At 46.5% G+C, this 23359-nt stretch overlaps 1 protein-coding gene and 1 long non-coding RNA gene across 2 annotated transcripts in view; one reads left to right on the top strand and one right to left on the bottom strand.

Moving 5' to 3' along the window:
• KCNIP1 (potassium voltage-gated channel interacting protein 1) overlaps positions 1 to 23359 on the bottom strand; it is a 413346-nt gene that overhangs the window by 269543 nt on the left and 120444 nt on the right. The window lies entirely within an intron of this gene.
• LOC120879689 lies at positions 6794 to 14409 on the top strand. Its single transcript, XR_005724855.1, has 3 exons — positions 6794 to 7048; positions 13391 to 13593; positions 14322 to 14409. It is a non-coding gene; the product is annotated as an uncharacterized LOC120879689 (long non-coding RNA).

Consider the following 23359-nt stretch of genomic DNA (forward strand, 5'->3'; position numbering starts at 1 on the left):
CATGAGAGATGATTGAAGTGAGCGATGGAATCGTCCCGAAACAGTCAGAGATGCAGAGGGGTGACGCTGGTAAATATCTTCAGGGTTGGGAACTTTGTGGTTTCAGAATGCAACCCGATCTAGTATTTTACCGTTTACCCAGAACCAGACTTAACCCCTGTCTCACCAATGTCTGCTAAGCTGAAGAACTTTTACTCACAATACTCCTGGAAGCAGAGAATTGGGGCGAAAGAAGCTGAGATGAAGGAAATGGCAAGGCCCAGGCCCCACAGAAGGAATGCACTGGGGGCTCCAGACACAGAGAGGAATCAGGGACAGGGTCCAGAGGAGGCCAGGGGGCCACGCTGTGCAAGGCCTATGGTCCTTGGTGCAGGATTTGTTTTATGCTGAGAGCAGTGAAGGGCCATGGGTGACTTTTTTTTTTTTTCACTTTTTATTTTGAAAAGATGACAGACTCACAAGAAGTTGCAAAAACAGTACAGAAAAGTCCTGTGTACCCTTTATCCAGGGTCCCCCAGAGGTAATATCTGTAGCTATACAGTTGACAAGTACAGTTGTCACTATGGGTGGACACCGGTAAAATCCACAGACCTTGTTCAGACATCACCAGTTTTACGTGCACTCATTTGTGTGTGTATATGTGTGCACATGTGCGTGCCTAGTTGTGTGCTATTCTACCACATGTGTGTTTTGATATAACTACCAGCAAAGTCAAGATGCCCAACTGTTCCACCACTACAAAGGAACTAACTCTCCGTGCTCCCCTTTGCGGTTGCCCACCTGCCTGCATCCCGTCACCGGGAAAGAATATCAAGAGAGGGAGGATCTGAATGCTGTCTGCTGGGCCAAGGGCACGACCTATCCCCTTTGATGCCCTAGGAGCCTCTCAGCAAAGCAGGTTCACCATGAATACAGATTGCTTTGAACGTCCCCACTTTGCAGTTGAGGAGCAAGAACAGACAGGTTAAGCAACTTGAGGTCCCGCTGCCTTCTCATGAGGCACTAGCTGCTGCTGCTGCTGCCGCTAAGTCGCTTCAGTCCAGGCTGTCTCTATTTAGATGATCCCAACAGCTTTGTGCAGAGCGTGGTGTGTTGACCATGTGTCCCAGAGCAGAGGTCAGGGAGCTATGCAGAACCCACTCTCTCACTTCAAGGTCTCATCCCTTCATCTCTTTGTACTTCCCTGTCCCCAGAGGTGAAACGGTCTATCAACAACTTCAAATAGTCACGGTGAGGAATTGATTACAAAATACTCGCACAGTGCCAAGCATAAAGGAAAAAACATCTTTGTTCCCCGAATGCCAGCAATAACCCAAAAGTACTGAAGAGAAGTTGCTGCTCCTCTTCTCCCTCCCACTCCTGTCTCTGTGGGGAAGGTGGGGGTGATCTCAGAGGGTGAATGGCCCTCCAATCTGTAGCTCAGGCCCTTCTCACAGCTGCCTCAGCTCATGGCCCCACACATGGCACACACTCCAGGGCCTGTCCTCTTGGCTCGGGGGTGAAGGGAACAGGCAGGGCACCCCCAGCTCTCAGTTGCTTTTGGGACCCTATGGCTAAGTTCTCTTCCTGAGACTAGAAGCTCTGGCTTCAGGCTTCCTCCTCCAATGCGGCTTTCGGCAGCAATAAAGCCCATCCCTTCATCCACGTTGAACATCTCTATTTCTCACGTGGTCCATAAGAAACAAATGGGATTGGTGGTGACCTTTGAACTCAAAAGCCAAGCACTGTTCTGGGCACAGAACCTCTGCCTTAAATAACGCCACAGTTTTGTTTAGACTGATGTGCTCAGAATTACTGAGAGACGTGTGTGTGTGTGGGGGAGCTGTTTGGGAGTGGGAATGGCAGAGGATGAAGGGACGGTCAAGGAAGATGGAAAGAAAAAGAGAGAAGCTAGGAGTCGGACAGCTCTGGGGTCTTCAAAGGGCACCGAGGGGGATCGGATGGGTCAGCCGCTGCCCCGGGGTCCCCCTGCCTGAGGCCATCAGCTCAGGCCATCACCCCCCCCACCCTGAGCCTGCCCTGGCCCCGCATCTGGCAGCCAGCAGGCAGTCTCATTCCTTTTCTGCCTACAGGAACAAACTCTTGATTTCCGGCAGCGTGGCTTCTCCTTTCGCAAGAGGGATTCCTGCCTGCGTCTGGCGGCCACCTTCCACCTTTTGGGGTTAAGTGCCGAGGTAACCTATGGGGTCTTGCTCTCCCTCCCCCTCTCTTTAGCTCCAGGACCCCCCTGGCTGCTCACTCACCACCAGGGGGCCACGGGGTCAGCCTCCACGCCTGGCTCGCCGCCTGCCCTCCAGCCTCCAGGGCAGCGGGCACATCCTTCCTCTCCAACAGTAATGAAATCTCCCCTCTGCGAGGTGCCCTGCCGGGTTTGGGGTCAGCATTTTTACTCACTCAGCTCAGCCCTGTGCTCCGGCTCGGTAATTACACCCCACACCTCATTGCAGACAGGCCTGACTCAACCCACAGGGCTGGCTTCCCTGAGCCATCACCTCCTGGAAGCTTAAACAGGCCTCTCTGGTCCACAGGGACTGTTGGTGTGTGACTTTGCTCCCTTTTCTGGGTCCTAACCAGTCATCCGCTCACATTGTTGCCCCTCCCCCAACACACATGTTCATGACAACCCACCCAGGCCTCCCTCTGCTCCGCCTGGCTGAACCCTGTCCCTCACACCTGGCTTCACTCATGTCGCATCTCCCCCAGGAAGCCCTCCTGGGTTTCACCACACCACCCTCCTCTATGTGCAGGTGCTTGCAGTGGCTGCTTGCTTCTCTGAGCCTGAACAGCTAGCACTGGGCGTGGTTCCTTGCTGTTCAGTTACTCGGTCGTGTCTGACTCTCTTGTGACACCATGGACTGTAACCCACCAGGCTCCTCTGTCCATGGGATTTCCCAGGCAAGAGCAATGGAGTGAGTTGCTATTTCCTGCCCCAGGGGATCCTCCTGACCCAGGGATTAAACTCAGGTCTCCTGCATGACCAGGTGGATTCTTTACCACTGAACCACCTGAGAAGCCCCTATGGGGTTTTATAGGTACATAAAATGCATTCTGACTAGATGAATTGATGAGCGGGTGAGTGAGCAGATGGGTGGGTGGGTGAATGAGAGTACCCTCATACATCTAACTTCTCCCTCTGACTCTTAACCGCCTGTTATTTGGTTTTGCTTTTTAACTGCTTCACATAGAAAGATGACCCGGAAAGGAAGGGACCTAAGTGTCATTTATTCATTACCTGGGCACACTCAGTAAAGCCTTGTAGTCTGCACCAGGCATGAGGCATGAGACTATGGAAGAGCTAATAAAGTATGTCTCCGCCCTTGAGGAGCTCTGTCTAATGTCATGGCCCCTCTCTTGTAGGGACCCTCTTGAAAATAGGATGGAATCTGTGGGCCCTCTCTTGAGAAACATACACACATGAAACATGAGTCAATTTCAAGACCTCCTGAAATCCCTGGCCACAGTTTAAAAGCCCCTGGCCTGGTGAGAAACATTAATAGACGATTTTAATGTCTTTTTCTAAGGGCTGTGCCAGGAGGCATGGCCAGCTCATAATTGAGGGTCAGAAAAGATGAAGTGATTAGCTCACTTTGAGTGGGATGATGTGTCTCAGGGAGATTGGAATCAAGGAAGAGATTTCAGAAGGGCTGGATCTGGAGCAGTGAGTAGAAATTTACCAGACAGGCAAAGGGAGAGAAGGAAGACAAACATGAACGAGCACATGCAAAACAGCGATTGCGAGGAGCGGGGGAGAGAAGAACGGGAGTGGCTGCTTTCTCCTGTGGTCGTGTATGTGAGAGTTGGCCTGTGAAGAAGGCTGAGCGCCGAAGAATTGATGCTTTTGAACTGTGGTGTTGGAGAAGACTCTTGAGAGTCCCTTGGACTGCAAGGAGATCCAACCAGTCCATTCTGAAGGAGATCAACCCTGGGATTTCTTTGGAAGGAATGATGCTAAAGCTGAAACTCCAGTACTTTGCTCACCTCATGTGAAGAGTTGACTCATTGGAAAAGACTCTGATGCTGGGAGGGATTGGGGGCAGGAGGAGAAGGGGACGACCGAGGATGAGATGGCTGGATGGCATCACGGACTCGATGGACGTGAGTCTGAGTGAACTCCGGGAGTTGGTGATGGACAGGGAGGCCTGGCGTGCTGCGATTCATGGGGTCGCAGAGAGTCGGACACAACTGAGCGACTGAACTGCTAAAGCACTGGGGTTTCTTTCCTGGGTGATGAAAATGCTCTGTGATTAGATAGTGTTGATGGCTGTGCAGTTTCGTGACTATGCTAAAACTCTGAATCATATGCCTTAAAAGGGTTAATTTTATGGCATGTGAATAGTGATTCTTAATTCTATGTGCCAATCTGGCAAAGCCATGGTGCCCAGTTGTTTGGTCAGACACTAATCTAGATGTTGCTGTGAAGGCATTTTTTAGATAAGATTAACATTTAAAGTAGTAAACTCTGAGTAAAACAGATTACCTCCTGTAGTGTGGGTGGGCCTCATCCAATCAGTTGAACATCCTAAGAGAAAAAGGCTGAAGTCCCTTGGGGAAAAGGGTTTCTGCCTCCAGACTGTCAAGCTGCAACATCCATGCTTCCTCAGGTCTCCAGCCTATCAAGTTACCCTGCAGATAAATTTCAGACTTACCAGCTTCCACAGACATGTCAATCTCTCTCTCTCTCTCTCTCTCAGTATAAACATAGCCTATTGGCTCCATTTCCCTGGAGACCTCTGATTAATACCTTAATTATATCTCAAGTCTACGATTTTATTAGTAGAGGACTGATTAAATAAATAATGGTAAAACCATAAAACACAAGTACACAAGCATGAACCAGGATGGAACCCTCAGGGTGTATGTAATAAGGTGGCTCAGCATGACAGGCAGAGACAGGAGGGAGCTGGTTGGGGCAGGCAGGAGCAGGCACAGCCATGCAAAGCCTTGATTATCATGCCAGGCTTCGAGTGCCTGCAGGACAGTGAGCTATCAGTTAGGGTTATTTTTGGTTGCAAGCAACAGAAACTGATGCTGATTAACTTCAACAGAAGAAAGAAGCTATGAGTAGACTATGGAGATGCTCACATCTGGAAAATACTTAACAATCAAATCCAGAACCTACCAGGAACCAGGGCCATTCCAGGAGAAAGGCACCAGGAATTCATGGATAGGGTTTCTTTAGGATAAATCAATCACCGCTACTTTTGGTTCTAGGATACTGTGGTCAGTCTTAGAAAAGAGAATCTGACTGGTCACATTTTAGTCCCTGTGCCCAACTCTTAAATGGCGAGGGCAAGGCAGGGCTCCATGTACAACTTTTCTGCCAGTTGGGTGTTATCTGGGAAGCAGTCAGTGTGTCACTGCTGGGGAAATGAGGACAGGGGGCTGGCAGACAGAGCCACAGGAATGCATGGTGCAGACAACACCGGGATCTTGGCGCAGCCAATGAACACGAGCAGGGGCTTGGTGCTCACTGAACTGTATTGTGGAGTCTTCATTCCAACCACGACAGTGTCCCTATACTGGGCTGTCAGGACCACAGACACCCTGTTGTCAGAGAACAGACTATTTAGTGGGAGGACTGGAGCTGCTTCGGGCTTCTAGCTGTGTGGCGTTCGATCAAGTCACTTAGCCTCTCTGAAACTCAGCATCCTCATCCGTCTAGGGCAGGCCATTGTGTGCCCCTCCTAGGCTTCCTAGGAGGGTTAAATGTGGAGACACATGCAACAGAACCTGGTTCAGGGTCTGACAAGTCCCAAGGGCTCTGTTCTCCTTCGGGGACCGTCTCTAGTCTTGACAATGATGCTGAGTCAAGCAGAATGGCATAGGGGCCTTGTCAAGTCAACTTTCAATTAAACGGAGACTAGCCATGATCTAGGCTGGGCCTGGGGCCAAGGATGTGGGTCTTGGTACAGGAATCAGGTCTTTTATCTTTGGGCTCCCTGATTTCTCTTGTCATGCGCCCTACCCTGCCTGAAGGCTGTCTGCCTCCATCTGAGTCTGTGTCTTCAGCAGCCCCTCTCCCTTGCCTCTGAGAGGTGGAGGGTGGGGCCCATGGAGACTCAGACCTGCCCAGCTCCTTCGCAGATTCCCGGAGGTGGCTTCCAAAACAGTCCCTCCAAACTCACATGACTCTGAAGGTGGGGTGTCAGTGGGGGCTGCCGTTGCCCCGTAGGGCTCAGCTCTGGGCCATCAGACACCCTCTTTGTCCAGGGCTGGGCTCTGTGTGTTTGTTTGGAATATGGAGGCAGAGGTGTGGTCAAGGAGGGACAATGCCACCGCTGGAAAGAAGATGGGTTCCTTTACTAGACCCAAGACAAAGGCCCCACCCAGGTCAGGATTTCTGTGAAGGTGTGAAGAATCAACTCTAACTCCCACTGGCTATGGCTGGAGAGGAAGGGTAAATGGGAAAGAAGCAGGAAAGAGGGAGAGAGCCAGAAAGCTGGGCAGAAAATGGGACTGAGAGAAAGAGAGGGGATCAGAAGGTGAAGAGATCAAGGAGCCCGACAGAGCAAGGAGCCCAGCTGAGTGATGTGAGAGAGGGCGAGGAAGAGAGGAGGGGAGGAGCACAGAGAGGGAAAAGGAGGAGAGAGAGCAACAGGCAGACAGACAGCGGGGAGCCTGGGAGCCGGGATGAAGAAAGCAGAGAAGCGGGGGAGCAGGGAAGAGAGCGAATGAGCCGGAGGGAGGGGGCCAGGGCGAGGCGGGACCCTGCCTCCTAACCTCCCTCCGGTTCTTGCCAGCCTCCTGCAAACACTCACGGTGGAGGCGGCCCGCCAAGGCTCAGGGAGGGGCCACGTGCCTGCCTCGCTTGTTTTTGCTCTCTGATAAATGACAAGCTCTAAATGGTCTATTAGAGCAGAGTGAGTTCTACAAGTGCCTCCGCCCACCACCACCCCCTGGGGAAACGCACTATATTTATAAGGTGACTCACGCGGCTGCCACACCCCCTGGGGATCCAGGGCGAAAGCTCCTCATGACTTCACCTTCAAAACACCACGGGGGCCGTGGGCACAGGCCTAAGGAGCTCTTCATGGAAGGAGACTTTCGGGTGAGTGAGTTTGTCAGGCCCTTTGAGGGTGCCCCTCCCAGTGGCCGCAGGGCACTGGGGGGAGGCAGCATAGCGCTGACGCATCTGTGGCCGGCTTGGAGTCAGTGCTTCCCTGTTGCCTCTTCCAGGATCCTTTTCCCAGACGCCCAGAAACTTGTCTAGGAGCTTTTGTTTCTCTTGCAAGCAAAGTGATGAGGTGGAAAATGGTTGTCCTTCCTTCAGGTCGCAACTCAACCCCCGTTGCGAGCTGTCTTAGTACCACCGACCTCTACTTCACTGCATTCCCAGAGTCAGAATATTTCATTTATTGGTGAGGTGTTCTCATTATCGGTAACATCTCTCATGTCCAATAGACTGAAGGATGGTGAAGGATGGTTGTATTTTTAGCATCACGGTACCTTCTTAACAAGCATTTACAGAATGGTGGTGGTGGTTTAGTCACTAAGTCGTGTCCGACACTTGCAACCCTGTGGACTGTAGCCCGTCAGGCTCCTCTGTCCATGGGATTCTCCAGGCAAGAATACTGGAGTGGGTTGCCATTTCCTTATCCAGGAGATCTTCCCAACCCAGGAACTGAACCCAGGTCTCCTGCATTGCAGACTCTTTACCCACTGAGCTACCAGGGAAGCCTAACGAACACTCTGTGAACCAAAATGTGACTTTTTGGTGTCTAGTGATGCTGAAGATATTATTTTAACAGTCATTTTGCAAATAAGGAAAGTGAAGCTCAGAGACATTTAGGAACTGATCTGAAGGACCAAACTAGAAAGGGAAGGTTGGTGCTTTAACTCAAGCCTGTCTGATTCCAGAGTCATTCTAACCATCACCCCGGAAACTTACAGCCCCACACAAATCATCATTGACAGACACTTGCCCGTGTTATACAGTGATTTGCACTCTCCCCTTGCACGCTAACTCCATAAAACAAGCTTGATGTTTCTAAATAGAGAGAAGCAAGAGGGACTGTGGCAGATAAAAGACGTAAAAGGGAGTGTGGCAGATAAAAGACGTGATCTTAAAATGAGGAGGCAGGTTCAGCCAGTTTTGAGGAGGCTCAGAAGCTGACCTTAGGCAGATCTGAGCAATATTCCAGTGACGGTCACAAGAGAGCCCAATGGTTGCATTTCCTGCTGGGTGGGGATTTTGGCTTTCATCCTTTTAGTCTGAAGGTCCCCTGACATGGGTCACCCTAGATTATTCCCATCACAACCCAGGAAGCTCCAACCCCACTGTCACCTTAATTTCAGGGCCTGGATAGGTGTAGCCGATAAACAACCATCTCAAAAGCCTAGAGATAAGATCTCTTAGCTCAAACCGTCCAGATTTCCAGGCAGAAGGCCCACTTTTGACCCCATTCATGCTTGGAAAGAAGACTAGAGTAGATAAAAGTGAAAAAAGGCTATTTCTCCCATATGATAGTTTAAATTTAGAATTTAGGCTTAGGACTTCTAGAAGACACAAGGAATCTAGTTATGAACTATTTGAAATACCATTAGAATGCAATAAAATCTCTCAGGACAAAGGAGTTGGGGACAGCAATAGCAAAATGCTTCTCCTGACAAGTACTCCGCTTGTATGGCTGTGAATGTCACCAGGGCTGTACTGGTGGAGAAAGGAGTTGGTGGAAAAGAGGTTTGGAAGGAATAATGTTAGAGTTAAATCTCTCCCTCTCTCTCTTCCTCTCTCTGACAGACTTGGCCTTGTACATTCTTCACTCTCATAGCATACTAGATCAAATCTTTCATAATTCTGCCAGAATTCTTTGGGCTTTTAAGACATCAATGCTCAAGCACCAGCAAAAACAAATTCCATCAGAATCTCGGGGGGCTATGGCTTTTGACAGGGGTGTGATGCCTCAAAATACCAGCATCTCATATACCTGCTTCTGGGCCCTGCCATCCATCAACCATGAGTCCTGGAGAAATTACTTCAGTTACCTGATGCTTGGTTTCTTCAAAGGTAAAGTAAAACAAATAATTGTATAGATTTCCTGTGACACTTATGAGGACAGACTGGCTGGAGACACAGGTTCAGTCCCTGGGATGGGAAGACCCCCTGGAGAAGGAAATGACAACCCACTCCCGTATCCTTGCCTGGACAGTTCTATGGACAGAGGAGTCTAGTGGGCTACAGTCCAATGGGTCACACATGACTAAGCAACTGAGCCCACATGCATGCATGGTATAATAGCTGGAAAGAACCTTACATAGTGCCTGACACGCAATTGGGATTTAAAAGTCGGCCGTTGTTGGGACCTCCCTGGTGGTCCAGGGGCTGAGACTCTGAGTTCCCAAAGCAGGGGGCCCAGGTTCAATCCCTGATCGGGGAACTAGGTCCCACATGTGGCAACTAAGAGTTTACACGTTGCAGCTAAAAATCCCACATGTTGCAATGAAGAGCTAAGATTCCCCAGGCTGCAGCTAAGACCTGGCACAGCCAGATAAATAAATTAATTAATTTTTTAAAAGACTTTAAAGTAATTTGGTCATTTCTATAATTATTGTTGCTATTTCTACTGGTAAGTATTGAATAATCCCTGGCAAAAAGTCTACCCTTCCTTAAACCTCCTGGGAAAAAAAGTGAACTTGACCTGAAATATCTGGGTTTACAGTGTGCGGGGCACCACCGTAGGAGGATGGGTGGTGTTACATGAAGTGTTTTGTGCTGTCTAAGTGGCAGATCCTTCTCAGAGTGGATTCCAAACAGTGTTTCCTGCTAACAGCTCCTTTAAAGGTATTAATACCGCCTATATTCTCAGCTGGCCTACTACACTGCCGTCAGAGGGAATGCCAATACATCCCACTTGGTGGAAGATACGGATTGCAAAGCATCCCATAACCACAACCAACATTCTGCTAACCAAGTTGGAGGGGAGCAAAATGCTTTAGCAGATGATAAAGGATCAGGATTCCAGAAGTCACTTTATTATACACAGGAACAAAGAATAAGATTTAGAAATACAGGCTCAGAAGCAAGAAATGTCAGTTGCAGTTCAGATATGATCATGTGGACTACTCAGAAAACAACCCATCACACACAAGGCCTTTCTTTTCACTAGAAAATAAACTACAAATTGGTATCATTGTAGAAGGTGGGTGGGGTTATTCTCAACATCTCTCTGTGTTGTGGTAATAAATCTGAAATGAATAAGCTTCTTTAAAAGTGCTTAGATATAGGTTTTTCACTAAGGTACATTTGATCTGACTTCTACATTCTTCAGTGAACTGACTGCAGATGAATGAGAAATACAAAGATTTTTATTTATTTACTTTATAAATGTAAAACAAAACAAAAATAAAGTGAAGTTTACAGCTTGGATGAGAGGTTAAGCTGTTGTGTAAGTTTATCATTGAGAAAATATGTTTGAAATTTTATATCAGAAAAACACAATTAAGCAAAGATAAAATTAAATTGGAATCTTTCCTGAAAGTCCGGTGCTTAAAACTTTCTTTCCATGAAGGACGTGCAGGTTTGGTCCCCAGTTGGAGAGCTAAGTTCCCATAGGCCTTGGGGCCAAAAAGCTAAAACAGAAAATAGTAGATATGTTGTAACAAATTCTGTAAAAACTTTAAAAATGGTCCACACCAAAGAGAAAAAGAAAGGAAAGAAGAAGTTAAATTGGAAGCCCTACTGTGAACTTGACTTTAAATATTTTCCTACCTCTGTCACTAACAGTGGCCAGAGTAGCAGCACCAGCTCTCACGTGGTCCCTGATGCACAGCTGCTGTCTGCAAACTCTTCTCCACTGAAGGAAACCCTGGCTCTTTGGAGGAAGGCCTTAACAGGGAGGAGACCGCAAGGGTGCTCTCCCCAGTATCACAGGGCAGTTCTGAAGGAACCCAGGAGCTGGGTGAGAGAGGCTCCCAGCTGTCCAGCTCTGACACTTTGAGTATGAGATGAGACTGATAACTGTCACAAATGGAAACGGGCGGGATCTGTGAAGGGCCATAAGGGCCTAATGAAGCTCCAAAGAGAAAGGCTGGTCTAAGTGGCACAGAAAGGGTAAGCATGATAGTCTCATTTTACATTATTTTTAATAGCTGCCTTGGATTGTATATGAATGATACTATTTCCTCTATTAAGTATATCCTGGCACTTCTCTCTTTCCTTGTAAGGAAGAAAGAGTGGCTCTTGAATACCATTAATAGTCTTAGTGAAAAAAATAGAAATTAGTAGTCATGCCCAATAAAAAGGGGAACCCAGTAACCTGTAGGAGATGCTGAATTGGGTGAATGTCTTCATGAAGAAGCCGAACTGCTCATATTCATCCCCTAAGAAATGAAACATTTTAGGAAAACCCTCTGGGTTCAGAAAAGATCTATGAGAAATGGACTTTTATATTCTTAAGTACAGTAATCTTAGGAGACTCTGTTGAGGTCTCAAATAAGAATCAGTAACCTCAAAACTGCTGGCCTGAGATGATGCTCTTTTTCTTTTGGTTCTGGAGGAAATCTGTAATCCTAGAAGAAACTGGATTTTTTAAAAACCTAGTCCTAGGAATCTATCATATTAATTCTAAGAAAGTAACTCTGGAAAGTATAAAACTAATGAAAAATATGATATATATGATATATGGTCTGTATACTTTTGTAATTAGTTTCAGGGTAAGTATAAGCATGTATTTTTCAATCATTTTGATGTTTTCTGTGCATCTTAGCTGACTTTTTAGGTGTTTGAAGCTAAACACCTAAAAGAGTCTGAACATTAAACTTACAGTTTTAATTAAAACTTTTGGAGAGTGTGGTTAAATAATTTTGTAACCGATATTTATAAGTAAGAGAAATTGTAATTGGTTTAATTTTTAATAAGTTTCGATTTACCAATTATGTAAATAGTGTTTGAACATCAAGAGAAAAATTATTTAGTAGGTTCATAGGGTTGAATATTAAACAAAGAACAAGGAGGTGTGTGTGTTCCTGCTGGTAACAAATGTCCCACAGACATTAAAGGAGCCAAAAAACAAGACATTACCCTTATGTAACCATACTAAGAACAGGGGAGACTGACAGTTATTTTTGCTTTGGAGTATGCTGTACTCTGGGCTTCCCTGGTAGCTCAGCTGGTAAAGAATATGCTTGCAATGCAGGAGACCCCAGTTCGATTCTTGGGCCAGGAAGATCCCCTGGAGAAGGGACAGGCTACTCACTCCAGTATTCTTGGGCTTTCCTGGTGGCTCAGATGGTAAAGAATCCACCTGCAATGCGGGAGACCTGGGTTTGATCCCTGGGTTGGGAAGATCCCCTGGAGGAGGGCATGGCAACCCACTTCAGTATTCTTGCCTGGAGAATCCCCACGGACAGCGAAGCCCGGCGGGCTGCAGTCCATGGGGTCCCAAAGAGTTGGGCACGACTGAGTGACTAAGCACAACACAGCACATGCTGTGCTATGCTTGCATTTTCATACGGGGGTTTTTAGAAATGGAGAAATCTTCAAGTCCGACAAGAATTGATCAAATGGAGCTTTTCCAAGTCTTACGTGGAAGATGAAAGAGGTGTTTGAGGCAAGGGTCCTAACCTCTCACCCAGTTGCCTCCAGTGCTCTCTGCCAGTGCCCCACTCTCAAAACCTGAAATTCACTTCTTTTTATCCCAGCACTCTGCTATTATTGGCTTCCCCGGTGGCTCAGGGGTAAAGAATCCGCCTACCAATCCAGGAGACGTGGGTTTGATTCCTGGGTTGGGAAGATCCTCTGGAGAAGGAAATGGCAAGTATGCCAGTAGTCTTGCCTGGGAAATCCCATGGACAGAGGATCCTGGTGGGCTACAGCCCATTGGGTTGTAAAGAGTCCAACATGATTTAGCAGCTGAACAACAACAACAACAACTGCTATTATTATTGTTGTTAATTTTAACCCAAAGAAGCAGTATTTTATCTTACAGGAAGCAATAGGCCATTTCTTTCTCAGTGCCTCCAGCTAGTAACCTCTTCAAAATGCCTGCAGGCAACAAGCCCCCAGTTCTCTTAGCAACCAAAAGTCCCCCCGGAAGTCCTGCCTCCTGTATGACAACACCACACATTTTTGGAATCCTCTGATTTGCTGCCTCCTTGACAGGTTACTTGCAATCTCCATTTCAAAATCCAAAGAAAAAAGGATTAAACATTCGAGGGCAAATGCCCTGAAAAATCTGCCTACTCCTTGTTTTCATTTCTTTTTCATTAATTGCCTCAAAAGTCATGCGTGGAACTCAGATCCATATTACCATTTCATTTGTAGAAAGTGTGCAGTTATCAGTGCCATTTCATTCACCTTGAAAGTCCCACTGAACGGTTATCTTGAAAGCGAACACCTTGCAAGAACCTCTTCTTTTTCACTTTAGAGCTCACAGTGTGTTCTTTTTAAAAGGAACCCAAGATGCCAAAATTCTCACATAGAAACTTAGACATGCAGGTGATTGTTCTGACGACAGAAAACTGGGCTTGATGGGGAGATGGTTCCCCTGGGAAACTGAGCATGGAAAATTGAACTTGGAGTTGCAAGATCTTGCAGTAAACCCTGAGACAGGGGCTGGAATTGGAGATTCTGGAGTCATTGTGAGTGCCCAGGAGGTAAGACACCAAGAAAATGTACAAGGGAGCATCCCAGAGGCTGGAGGGACCCACACCATCATTGGGACCGTCATTAGCAGCAGGGGCTCTCATGGGATTTGATGGCCAGGAAAGTTTCTCCTTCCTCCATGAGTGGGGCTGATTTCCTTGTCCATTGAAGGAATCCGATTAAAGGATCTCATATCCTCTGTCTATATCTGTGATATCTTTCTGGCCGTCACGCTGCCAAACTTTATGACAATTATCTAAAAACTAAGAAAAACTTATAGAAAGTATCAAACAAGTATGACTACCATAAAGTGTATTTGAATAAGACCCCGAGCATAACCTGGCCCATCAGACCTTGATGTAGGCATCTTGGATTCAACCTGCTACTCCAAGCTTCCTGGAGGCATAAAGATCCAAGATCCGCCTCAGTGACCCTTCTCTTCTGAAGCTCTCTCTGGCACCTCCTCACCACAAGCTGACATTTTATTGTCCTCCACGGATGCATGTCTATTGGAGTTTTGGAGATAACTCTTGTAAAAATTAATACACAGAAATTTCAGTTAATTAATTGAGATACCAGAAGCTCTCATGCCCTGTGGTGTTAGCTGACTCTAACAAGAGAAAGAAAGGCTCCTCTTTTTTGGCAGGGATTCAGCCAATGAAAAGCTATAGACTCGGTTTTTATAACCCTCCCAACTTCCCTTCCCCCTTCTATAAAAGTACTCTCCTTCTCTTGACAGGTGGGAACTTGCCCTTGGCTCACCATGGTTGCAGACCCCAGATTGCAATTCCCTGCTGATCCTGAATAAACCCATCTTTGCTGGAGAACTATCTGACAGTCTATTTGTTTTAGGTCAGCACTCTATTGCAAATATTAATTCACAGTTCTCTGAAGATGTGAGCTCTGAGGGTGGAGCCTGTGTTGGATTCATCACTATCTCCCCAGGGCCTGCAGGGGGCTGCGCATGGCAGCGCTGAAAGCACATCTGTTCAGTGAACTAACAGAGAGTAATAGCCACTGATGGTGCTAAACCAGGCTACTAGGTAAACAGTTAAGAGCCAGTCCATGAGACAAAGAGTTTTCAAAGGTGGTTATACCTTAGACCTATGAGAAGAAATGTTTGCTTTCTGGTAGGCATGAAATCCCTGAGTGTATTTACAGGTCCTAGTAACATACAGAAAATACCTTCATCTCTGAACCCAAGGGAATGCCATTTATGATAAAATACTTTGCAATTCAAAACTGTCTCTGAGCTTCATAATTTATGTCAAGCATTGCTGCTAGGACGTGATGAGAATATTTTCATTTTTCCTGAATCTGAGGAACTTGAGACTCTTTGTGGTATAGTAGGGAGGGATGTGTTAATTTGTGGGATAACAATGGTCTTCCCTGAGAATAGATTTCTGAAGGCAGAACTCAGCAGAAACAGGTTATTTTATTTACCAAAATTTCCTCTACAGGCAAAATTTCAGGCTGGTAACCATTTCAGTGAGTCACATCACTATCCCAAAACAATAACTTAGAAGCCATGGATGAAAGGTCAAATTACAACATGTCTTATGTTTTAAAGCTAAGCGAGAATCTTTTCTATTCATTGTTTATCAACAGTATGCCTTTAAATAACTAGCCATGAAACTGAGGTTAAAAACCCAGATTGAAACAAAAAAGCAGCTGCCTATAATGGATGACATTAAGACAACTAAATCAGAGCTTAGAGAAACAGAATCTGTTCATTCTCACGGGGACTGGGAGGGTGGATCTAGTGTGATACTTCGTCATCTGTTAATGTAATTAATCAGAAATATGATCATCTAAAAACTTGGAACTGAAAATTAAAAGCAAGTTTAAACCAAAACCAGCCCGATAATCATGAAATCATCCCCTTGACCCCAGAAGGCATGGGCCACAGGCAACCCCTAAACTTATCATTGAGGTTGAGGGCTATTGAACCATTCAGGTTTTGATCCTGAGCTGAGTGGAGGGTCAGCTTTCCTAGGGGGTGAATTCCTAAATGAATCTGGATCCCTTAGCAAGGGAGCAGCAGGAAAGGGAGGGAGGAAGTGGAAGTAGGGTAAATTATCAAGTGTGCGCGCGCACCGGCATTCATTCTTTCAGGGCCCTTGAAACACTGTGGATAAGAACTTTTGCAAAGGGGCCCTTGAGCCAGTTGTGTGAGGAGAAGTATCCAGAACAGAAAGATATTTTGAGACTTCTTGGAACTTTGTGACTTTCTCCTTTTGTTTTGTTATTTTTATCTCCCCTATTTCCTTGTCTTACCAGCCATGAGGACTCTTAACTTAGAAAGACCTAAGAAAAGCTGCCAGCTTGTTCCTGGGGCAGCATGTGGGAGGCCGCCTCTCTGGGTCTCAGATGGGAGTCTGGGAAGATCACCCCGACAGAGACTCTCCTCTTCCCAGAGAAGGAAGCAGACCAGCGTGTACAGAAAGCACTTAGGCCGGTGGCTGGCACCCAGCAGGTGGTCAGTGTGAGTCTGGGGTGAATGTCTGGAAATGGATTTGATACAGAGGGAAGCAGAGCGGTGGAGGAAAAAGGCTTTGAGGTGGTCAGAGCTGGCTCATCTCCCAGGACTGCTGTTAACTGGCTGTGTGGCTTTGTGCTCTCTGAGCCCGTCCCTTCATCAGCAAAATAGAAATGATAACACTGAGCCCAGAGGAGTCTTGTGAGATCAGAAATGATGCATGTAAAGCATGAAGCAAGATGGGGCACTTAGTAAGTGTTCCATGAATGGAGGCTGACTTCCCTCCTTCTGGTCCCATGCACTATAATTATTTTTTAAAGTTAATATGCCTTATCCTAGCCTTGTGTCTTGTGAGTCCCTTGGACTGCAAGATCATACCGGTCAATCCTAAAGGAAATCAACTCCGAATATTTATTGGAAGGATTGATGCCGAAGCTGAAGTTCCAATACTTTGGCCACCTGATGCAAAGAGCCAGCTCATTGGAAAAGACCCTGATGCTGGGAAAGATTGAAGGCAGGAGAAGCAGGGGATGACAGAGGATTAGATGGTTGGATGGTATCACTGAATCAATGGACATGAGTTTGGGTAAACTCCGGGAAATAGTGAAGGACAGGGAAGCCTGGCGTGTTGCAGTCCCTGGGGGTCACAAAGAGTCAGACAGGACTGAGAGACTCAACAGCAACGAGCCCTGTGTCAGCCAAACCAGCATGACTGTATCTCGTTGCTTACCCCATGATGTGGGGCGGGAGGCAGAGAATCAACAAAGGTGCCAGACCGTGTGGCCATCATGGGCTTTGTGGATGAGGGACAAGAGTGCAGCCCATCTCACTTGAAAGCACCACAGACGTGCCCTCATCCACCACACCGTTGCCAGGGACCTCGGTGCTCAGCTGAATCTCCGTTTCCCTCGACTTCTGGGTGAGGTCACTGCTTATTCAAAGTACCTGGTCTCTCCCTGTTTTTCCCAGGACGCTAACCTTATCTATAGGAAGCTGAACTCTATAGTCAGCCAGAATTTAAATATGGCTCCACCATTAACTAACTTAGTAACTTTGGACTCGGTGCTTTTGCTTCCTTATTTCTGTTTTCTCATTTGTAAAATAGGGATACTACTAGTACCAGCTTTATAATACTAGGAGCATCTGTTGTGAAAATTCGGTGAACTTGCACCCATAAGAGCTTTGGAATATACAAAGCCCTGAATAGATGTCAGTTGTCACTGTGACTATGGGGACCTACTATTTCAGCCCGGTTCTTCCCGGAGCGGGCTGACTCACAGGCCAGTGGGGCAGACGCCTCCATGGCCAGCTTCCGCACTGGGGTTCTGGCCTCATCAGCCTGCTGGGGCCTTCCCCTTCTATGAGCTCGCCTCTCCCTCTCACAGTGACTCTCTCAGGTCTGGGCTGAAACCATTCCCATTTCGCAGGTGAGAAGGCTGAGGCCCAGAGGGACTGTATGCCTTCCTGGAGATCTGCCTGGCAGTCTGAAGCAGAGGCAGGGCTTCGTCTAGGTCTTCCTGACCCAACGTTTGCTGTTCATTCAGCCCCGCTCCCGGGTGTGAAGGGTCAAGGCCGAGCCGGTGGAGACAGGGTCAGGAACCCACTCCCACACCCCAGCTCCCCTGGGGGCCTGGACGGGCGCTGATACTTCCCGCCCACAGCCTCCTCTCCTCCCACCTGGCTGCCAGGAGGCCTCCAACACAGAGTGAAAAATGAGCCACTAAATGTATTATGACTTGTGAGGCTGTCTCAATAATTAAGTTTTATTAAAGCGAACACCAAGAAATTTCCTGACATGGCCTGCCTGGCGGAGCTCATCAAAAGGTGATAAACGAGTGGGTTCCGGGGAAGCGGTATCTGGACGGGAAGCAGGGGTGCGGAGAGAAGCCGCGGGTGGAGGAGCAGGAGGCGGCCGGAGCGCCCCCGCCCGGCGGCGCAGGGCCAGGCCGCCCGCCTTGCTGCTCCGGCCTCCTGCCAGGCCCTGGGGGCGGCGGGCTGGCGTGCTGAGAGCCCCCTGTCAGGACAGACTTCAGAGCCCAGCCGGGCCTCTGCTAACGGGGCAGCTTACCTCTCTGAGCCTCTCCCCGTCCCTCATGTCCCTCATTCAACTATAAAAGCGGGGTATGAGTACATCCGCTAGCAGGTGGGAAACTGCGGGGAAGCGCAGGGAGCTCAGCTTGGCGCTCAGTGATGACCCTGGGGGGCGGGCTGGGAGGGAGACTCAGAGGGAGGGGATGCACGTTCTCATAAAGCTGACTCGTGTTCTTATACACCAAAACCAGCACACCTCAGAAAGCAATGCGAGGAACCAACCCAGACATTTTCCTCTTCCTCTCCGCCTCCTCCTTCCCTTGCTTCCTTCTCTATATTAGTTCCTTGGAAGTAGCAGGGCTTCTTCAAGCTTTTATTTGTCAAAGAAATTTCTCCATCTAGGGACGCTGGGGGACATGAACATTAGCCTCCATAGCATTGCTATTCAATAGCTATTTTTTGAGCACCTGCTGTGTACCTAGCACTATGCTAGGTTCTGGGGACAATGAAATAACAAGGAATATGTAGCTTTGACCTTGAAGGGCTTTACAGTGCCCTGGAGAGACAGGTTGATCAAACCACCACACTAATACATGTGTAGTTAGAAATGGAACTACTGCTCTGAATTTTTCCTGGACTTGAAGGGTCAGGAAGGTTTTCTGAATTGGAATCTGAGAAATGATAGGAATTTTCTATTCAACAGGTATGAAAGCACAGTGAGAGAATATTCTAGAACATGCGCAAGGTCCCAAGAAGGAGAGAGATGGCCTATACCTGCCATTGAAAGAATACCAGTATCTGAGGCATGAGGAATAGGAGAAAGCGGCAGGAGAAGCAGGCAGGTCTCATTATGAATTTCAGGAAAGTCACATTATGAATTTCAGGAAAGTCACATTATGAATTTTGGATTTTTTTACCTTAAAGTTCACATTTAACCACTGAAGGGTCTCAGAAGGGATGGACAGAGTGATGAGCCTTGAGTTTTGTGAACTGTGTTTTGGAGGACAAGCCGTGGGGTTTGCAGGACAGGTGTGGGAGACCAGTGAGATGGCCCTTGCAGCAGTCCAGACAAGAGTGGCAGCTGTGACTGAGGTGGTTCAAATGGAGATGGAGACAAGTAGGAAAGGTTAAGAGATATTCATGAGTCAAAAATGAACAGGGCATAGTGACAGATGAGGTGTGGGTCAGAAGAAAGAAGGCAGTGTCAAACCTGGCTTGCATAGCACAGTGACTAGAGGGGTTACTCTCTGGGGGGCCACCAAGAGGAAATGCAATGACAGAGGACAGGGCCTGAGTTCAAGCTGGCATACGCATGTGAGATGGAAAAATGCGTTTCAGAAAATGCTGAAAATAAGGGGAAATTAGGATCGGAGAGCATCAGTTGTAGAAGGGGGACAGCAAGGATCAGGGAGATGGGGAGGGATGGGAGACATCGAGGTCAAATGCAATGATGGGTTTCCTGAAGTGATGAGAGTTAGCGGCGTCATCTTCAGACACAACTTTGTGAGTGCTGCTGCGTCAGCATTCAGATGGCGATATGTTTTAAAGTTACATAGTTTTTCCTGTATAGAAGTAATTCACTCTCATACTTAAAACTTATATAAAAGAATAGTTCAGAAAGGTGTAAAGTGCAAGATGAAAGTCACTGGAACCAAGAGAGATCATCCAAAAGAGGCTAGTATGAGCTGTCTCACTTTACCTTTCAGAATTAAAAAACGGGGAGTCAGGTTCTCTGAGGAAAATGCATTTGATTTCACTGATTTACAATGCTGTGTTAATTTCTGCTGTACAGCAAAGTGATCATATATATATGTGTTATATATATACACCAGCTACGTACATATGCACATTCTCTCTCTCTTTCTAAAGGTATTTATTTGTTTATTTGGCTGACCTGGTCTTTGCTGCTGCACGCGGGCTTTCTCTAGTTGCAGAGCGCGGGGGCTGCGCTCCAGCTGCGGCGCGCAGGCTTCTCACTGCAGTTGCCCCTCTCACGGTGGCGCACAGGCTCTTGGGTGTCCAGGCTTCCCTAGCTGCTGCATCTGGGCTCACCAGTTGCTGCTCCTGGGCTCCAGCTCTCAGGCTCAGCAGTTGTGTCACCTGGGCTTAGTTGCTCCGAGGCATGTGAGATCTTCCCCACAGGGATCCAACCTTTGTCCCCTGCATTGCAAGGGAGATTCTTAACCGCTATACCACCAGGGAAGCCCCTACATTCTCTTTTCTATATTATTTTCCATATGATTTATCACGGATTATTGAAAATAGTTTTCTGTGCTATCCAGTAGGACCTTGTTGTCTAACCATTCTCTATATACTAGTTTTCATCTATTAACCCCAAACTCCCAATCCGTCCCCACACCCCCCACCCCCAGCAAACACAAGTGTGTTCTCTACGTCTGTGAGTCTGTCTCTGGATCATAGATAGCTCATATGTGTCATATTTTATTTTTTTCCTCTTTCAAATTATGAAAGTATGATAAAACATTTACAGCAGACTTGGCAAATACAAAACAAAGTTACATATAGTTCTACTATATATTATAATTATCATTTGTGCCGTATTTTAGATTCCACATATCAGTGATATCATATGTATATGCCTTGCTGTTCACTTAGTTTGATAATGTCTAGGTCCATCAGTCACCAAAAACTAACCAATCTAATCACATGGACCACAGCCTTGTCTAACTCAATGAAACTATGAGCCATGCCCTGTAGGGCAACCCAAGACAGATGAGTCATGGTGGAGAGTTCTGACAAAAAGTGGTCCACTGGAGAAGGGAATGGCAAACCACTTCAGTATTCTTGCCTTGAGAACCCCATGAACAGTATGAAAAGGCAAAAAGATAGGACACTGAAAGATGAATTCAGATGACCATTGTATCTACTACTGTGGGCAAGAATCCCTTAGAAGAAATGGAGTAGCCGTCATACTCAACAGAGGAGTCTGAAATGCAGTACTTGGACGCAGTCTCAAAAACGACAGAATGATCTCTGTTCATTTCCAAGATAAACCATTCAATATCATGGTAATCCGAGTCTATGCCCTGACCAGTAATGCTGAAGATGCTGAAGTTGAACGGTTCCTTGAAGACCTAAGAACTTCTAGAATTAACACCCCAAAAAGATGTTCTTTTCATTATAGGGGAATGGAATGCAAAAGTAGCAAGTCAAGAAACACCTGGAGTAACAGGCAAATTTGGCCTTGGAATGCAAAATGAAGCAGGGCAAAGACTAATAGAGTTTTGCCAAGAAAATGCACTGGTCATAGCAAACACCCTCTTCCAACAACACAAGAGAAGACTCTACACATGGACATCACCAGATGGTCAACACCGAAATCAGATTGATTATATTCTTTGCAGCCAAAGATGGAGAAGCTCTATACAACCAGCAAAATCAAGACTGGGAGCTGACTGTGGCTCAGATCATGAACTTCATATTGCCAAATTCAGACTTAAATTGAAGAAAGTAGGGAAAACCACTAGGCCATTCAGGTATGACCTAAATAAAATCCCTAACAATTATACAGTGGAAGTGAGAAATAGATTTAAGGGACTAGATCTAATAGACAGAGTGCTTGATGAACTGTGGACAGAGGTTCATGACATTGTACAGCAGACAGGGATCAAGACCATCCCCAAGGAAAAGAAATGCAAAAAAGCCAAATGGCTGTCTAAGGAGGCCTTACAAATAGCTGTGAAAAGAAGAGAAGTGAAAAGCAAAGGAGAAAAGGGAAGATATACCCATTTGAATGCAGAGTTCCAAAGAATAGCAAGGAGAGATAAGAAAGCCTTCCTCAGTGATCAGTGTAAAGAAATAGAGGAAAACAACAGAATGGGAAAGACTAGAGATCTCTTCAAGAAAATTAGAGATACCAAGGGAACATTTCATGCAAAGATGGGCTTAATAAAGGACAGAAATGGTAGGAACCTAACAGAAGCAGAAGATATTAAGAAGAGGTGGCAAGAATACACAGAAGAACTGTACAAAAAAGATCTTCACGACCCAGATAATTATGATGTTGTGATCACTCACCTAGAGCCAGACATCCTGGAATGTGAAGTCAAGTGGGCCTTAGGAAGCATCACTATGAAAAAGCTAGTGGAGGTGATGGAATTCCAGTTGAGCTCTTTCAAATCCTAAAAGATGATGCTGTGAAAGTGCTGCACTCAATATGCCAGCAAATTTGGAAAACTCAGCAGTGGCCACAGGACTGGAAAAGGTCAGTTTCATTCCAATCCCTAAAAAAGGCAATGCCAAAGAATGCTCGAGCTACCTCACAATTGCACTCATCTCACACGCTAGTAAAGTAATGCTTAAAATTCTCCAAGCCAGGCTTCAGCAATACATGAACCATGAAATTCTAGATGTTCTAGCTGAATTTAGAAAAGGCAGAGGAACCAGAGATCAAATTGCCAACATCCGCTGGATCATGGAAAAAGCAAGAGAGTTCCAGAAAAACATCTATTTCTGCTTTATTGACTATGCCAAAGCCTTTGACTGTGTGGATCACAACAAACCATGGAAAATTCTTCAAGAGATGGGAATACCAGACTACCTGACCTGCCTCTTGAGAAATTTGTATGCAGGTCAGGAAGCAACAGTTAGAACTGCACATGGAACAACAGACTGGTTCCAAATAGGAAAAGGAGTACGTCAAGGCTGTATATTGTCACCCTGCTTATTTAACTTATATGCAGAGTACATCATGAGAAACGCTGGGCCGGAAGAAACACAAGCTGGAATCAAGATTGCCTGGAGAAATATCAATAACCTCCGATATGCAGATGACACCACCCTTATGGCAGAAAGAGAAGAAGAATTAAAGAGCGTCTTGATGAAAGTGAAAGAGGAGCGTAAAAAAGTTGGCTTAAAGCTCAACATTCAGAAAACTAAGATCATGGCATCTGGTCCTATCATGTCATGGCAAATAGATGGAGAAACAGTGGAAAGAGTGACTGACTTTATTTTGGGGGGGCTCCAAAATCACTGCAGATGGTGACTGCAGCCATGAAATTAAAAGATGTTTACTCCTTGGAAGGAAAGTTATGACCAACCTAGACATCATATTAAAAAGCAGAGACATTACTTTGCCAATAAAGGTCCGTCTAGTCAAGGCTATGGTTTTTCCAGTAGTCATATGTGAATGTGAGAGTTGGACTATAAAGAAAGCTGAGAGCCAAAGAATCGATGCTTTTAAACTGTGGTGTTGGAGAAGACTCTTGAGAGTCCCTTGGACTGCAAGGGGATCCAACCAGTCCATC

This window comes from Oryx dammah, unplaced genomic scaffold, assembly GCF_014754425.2.
Source record: "Oryx dammah isolate SB20612 unplaced genomic scaffold, SCBI_Odam_1.1 HiC_scaffold_20, whole genome shotgun sequence".
NCBI classification, from domain to species: Eukaryota; Metazoa; Chordata; class Mammalia; order Artiodactyla; family Bovidae; genus Oryx; species Oryx dammah.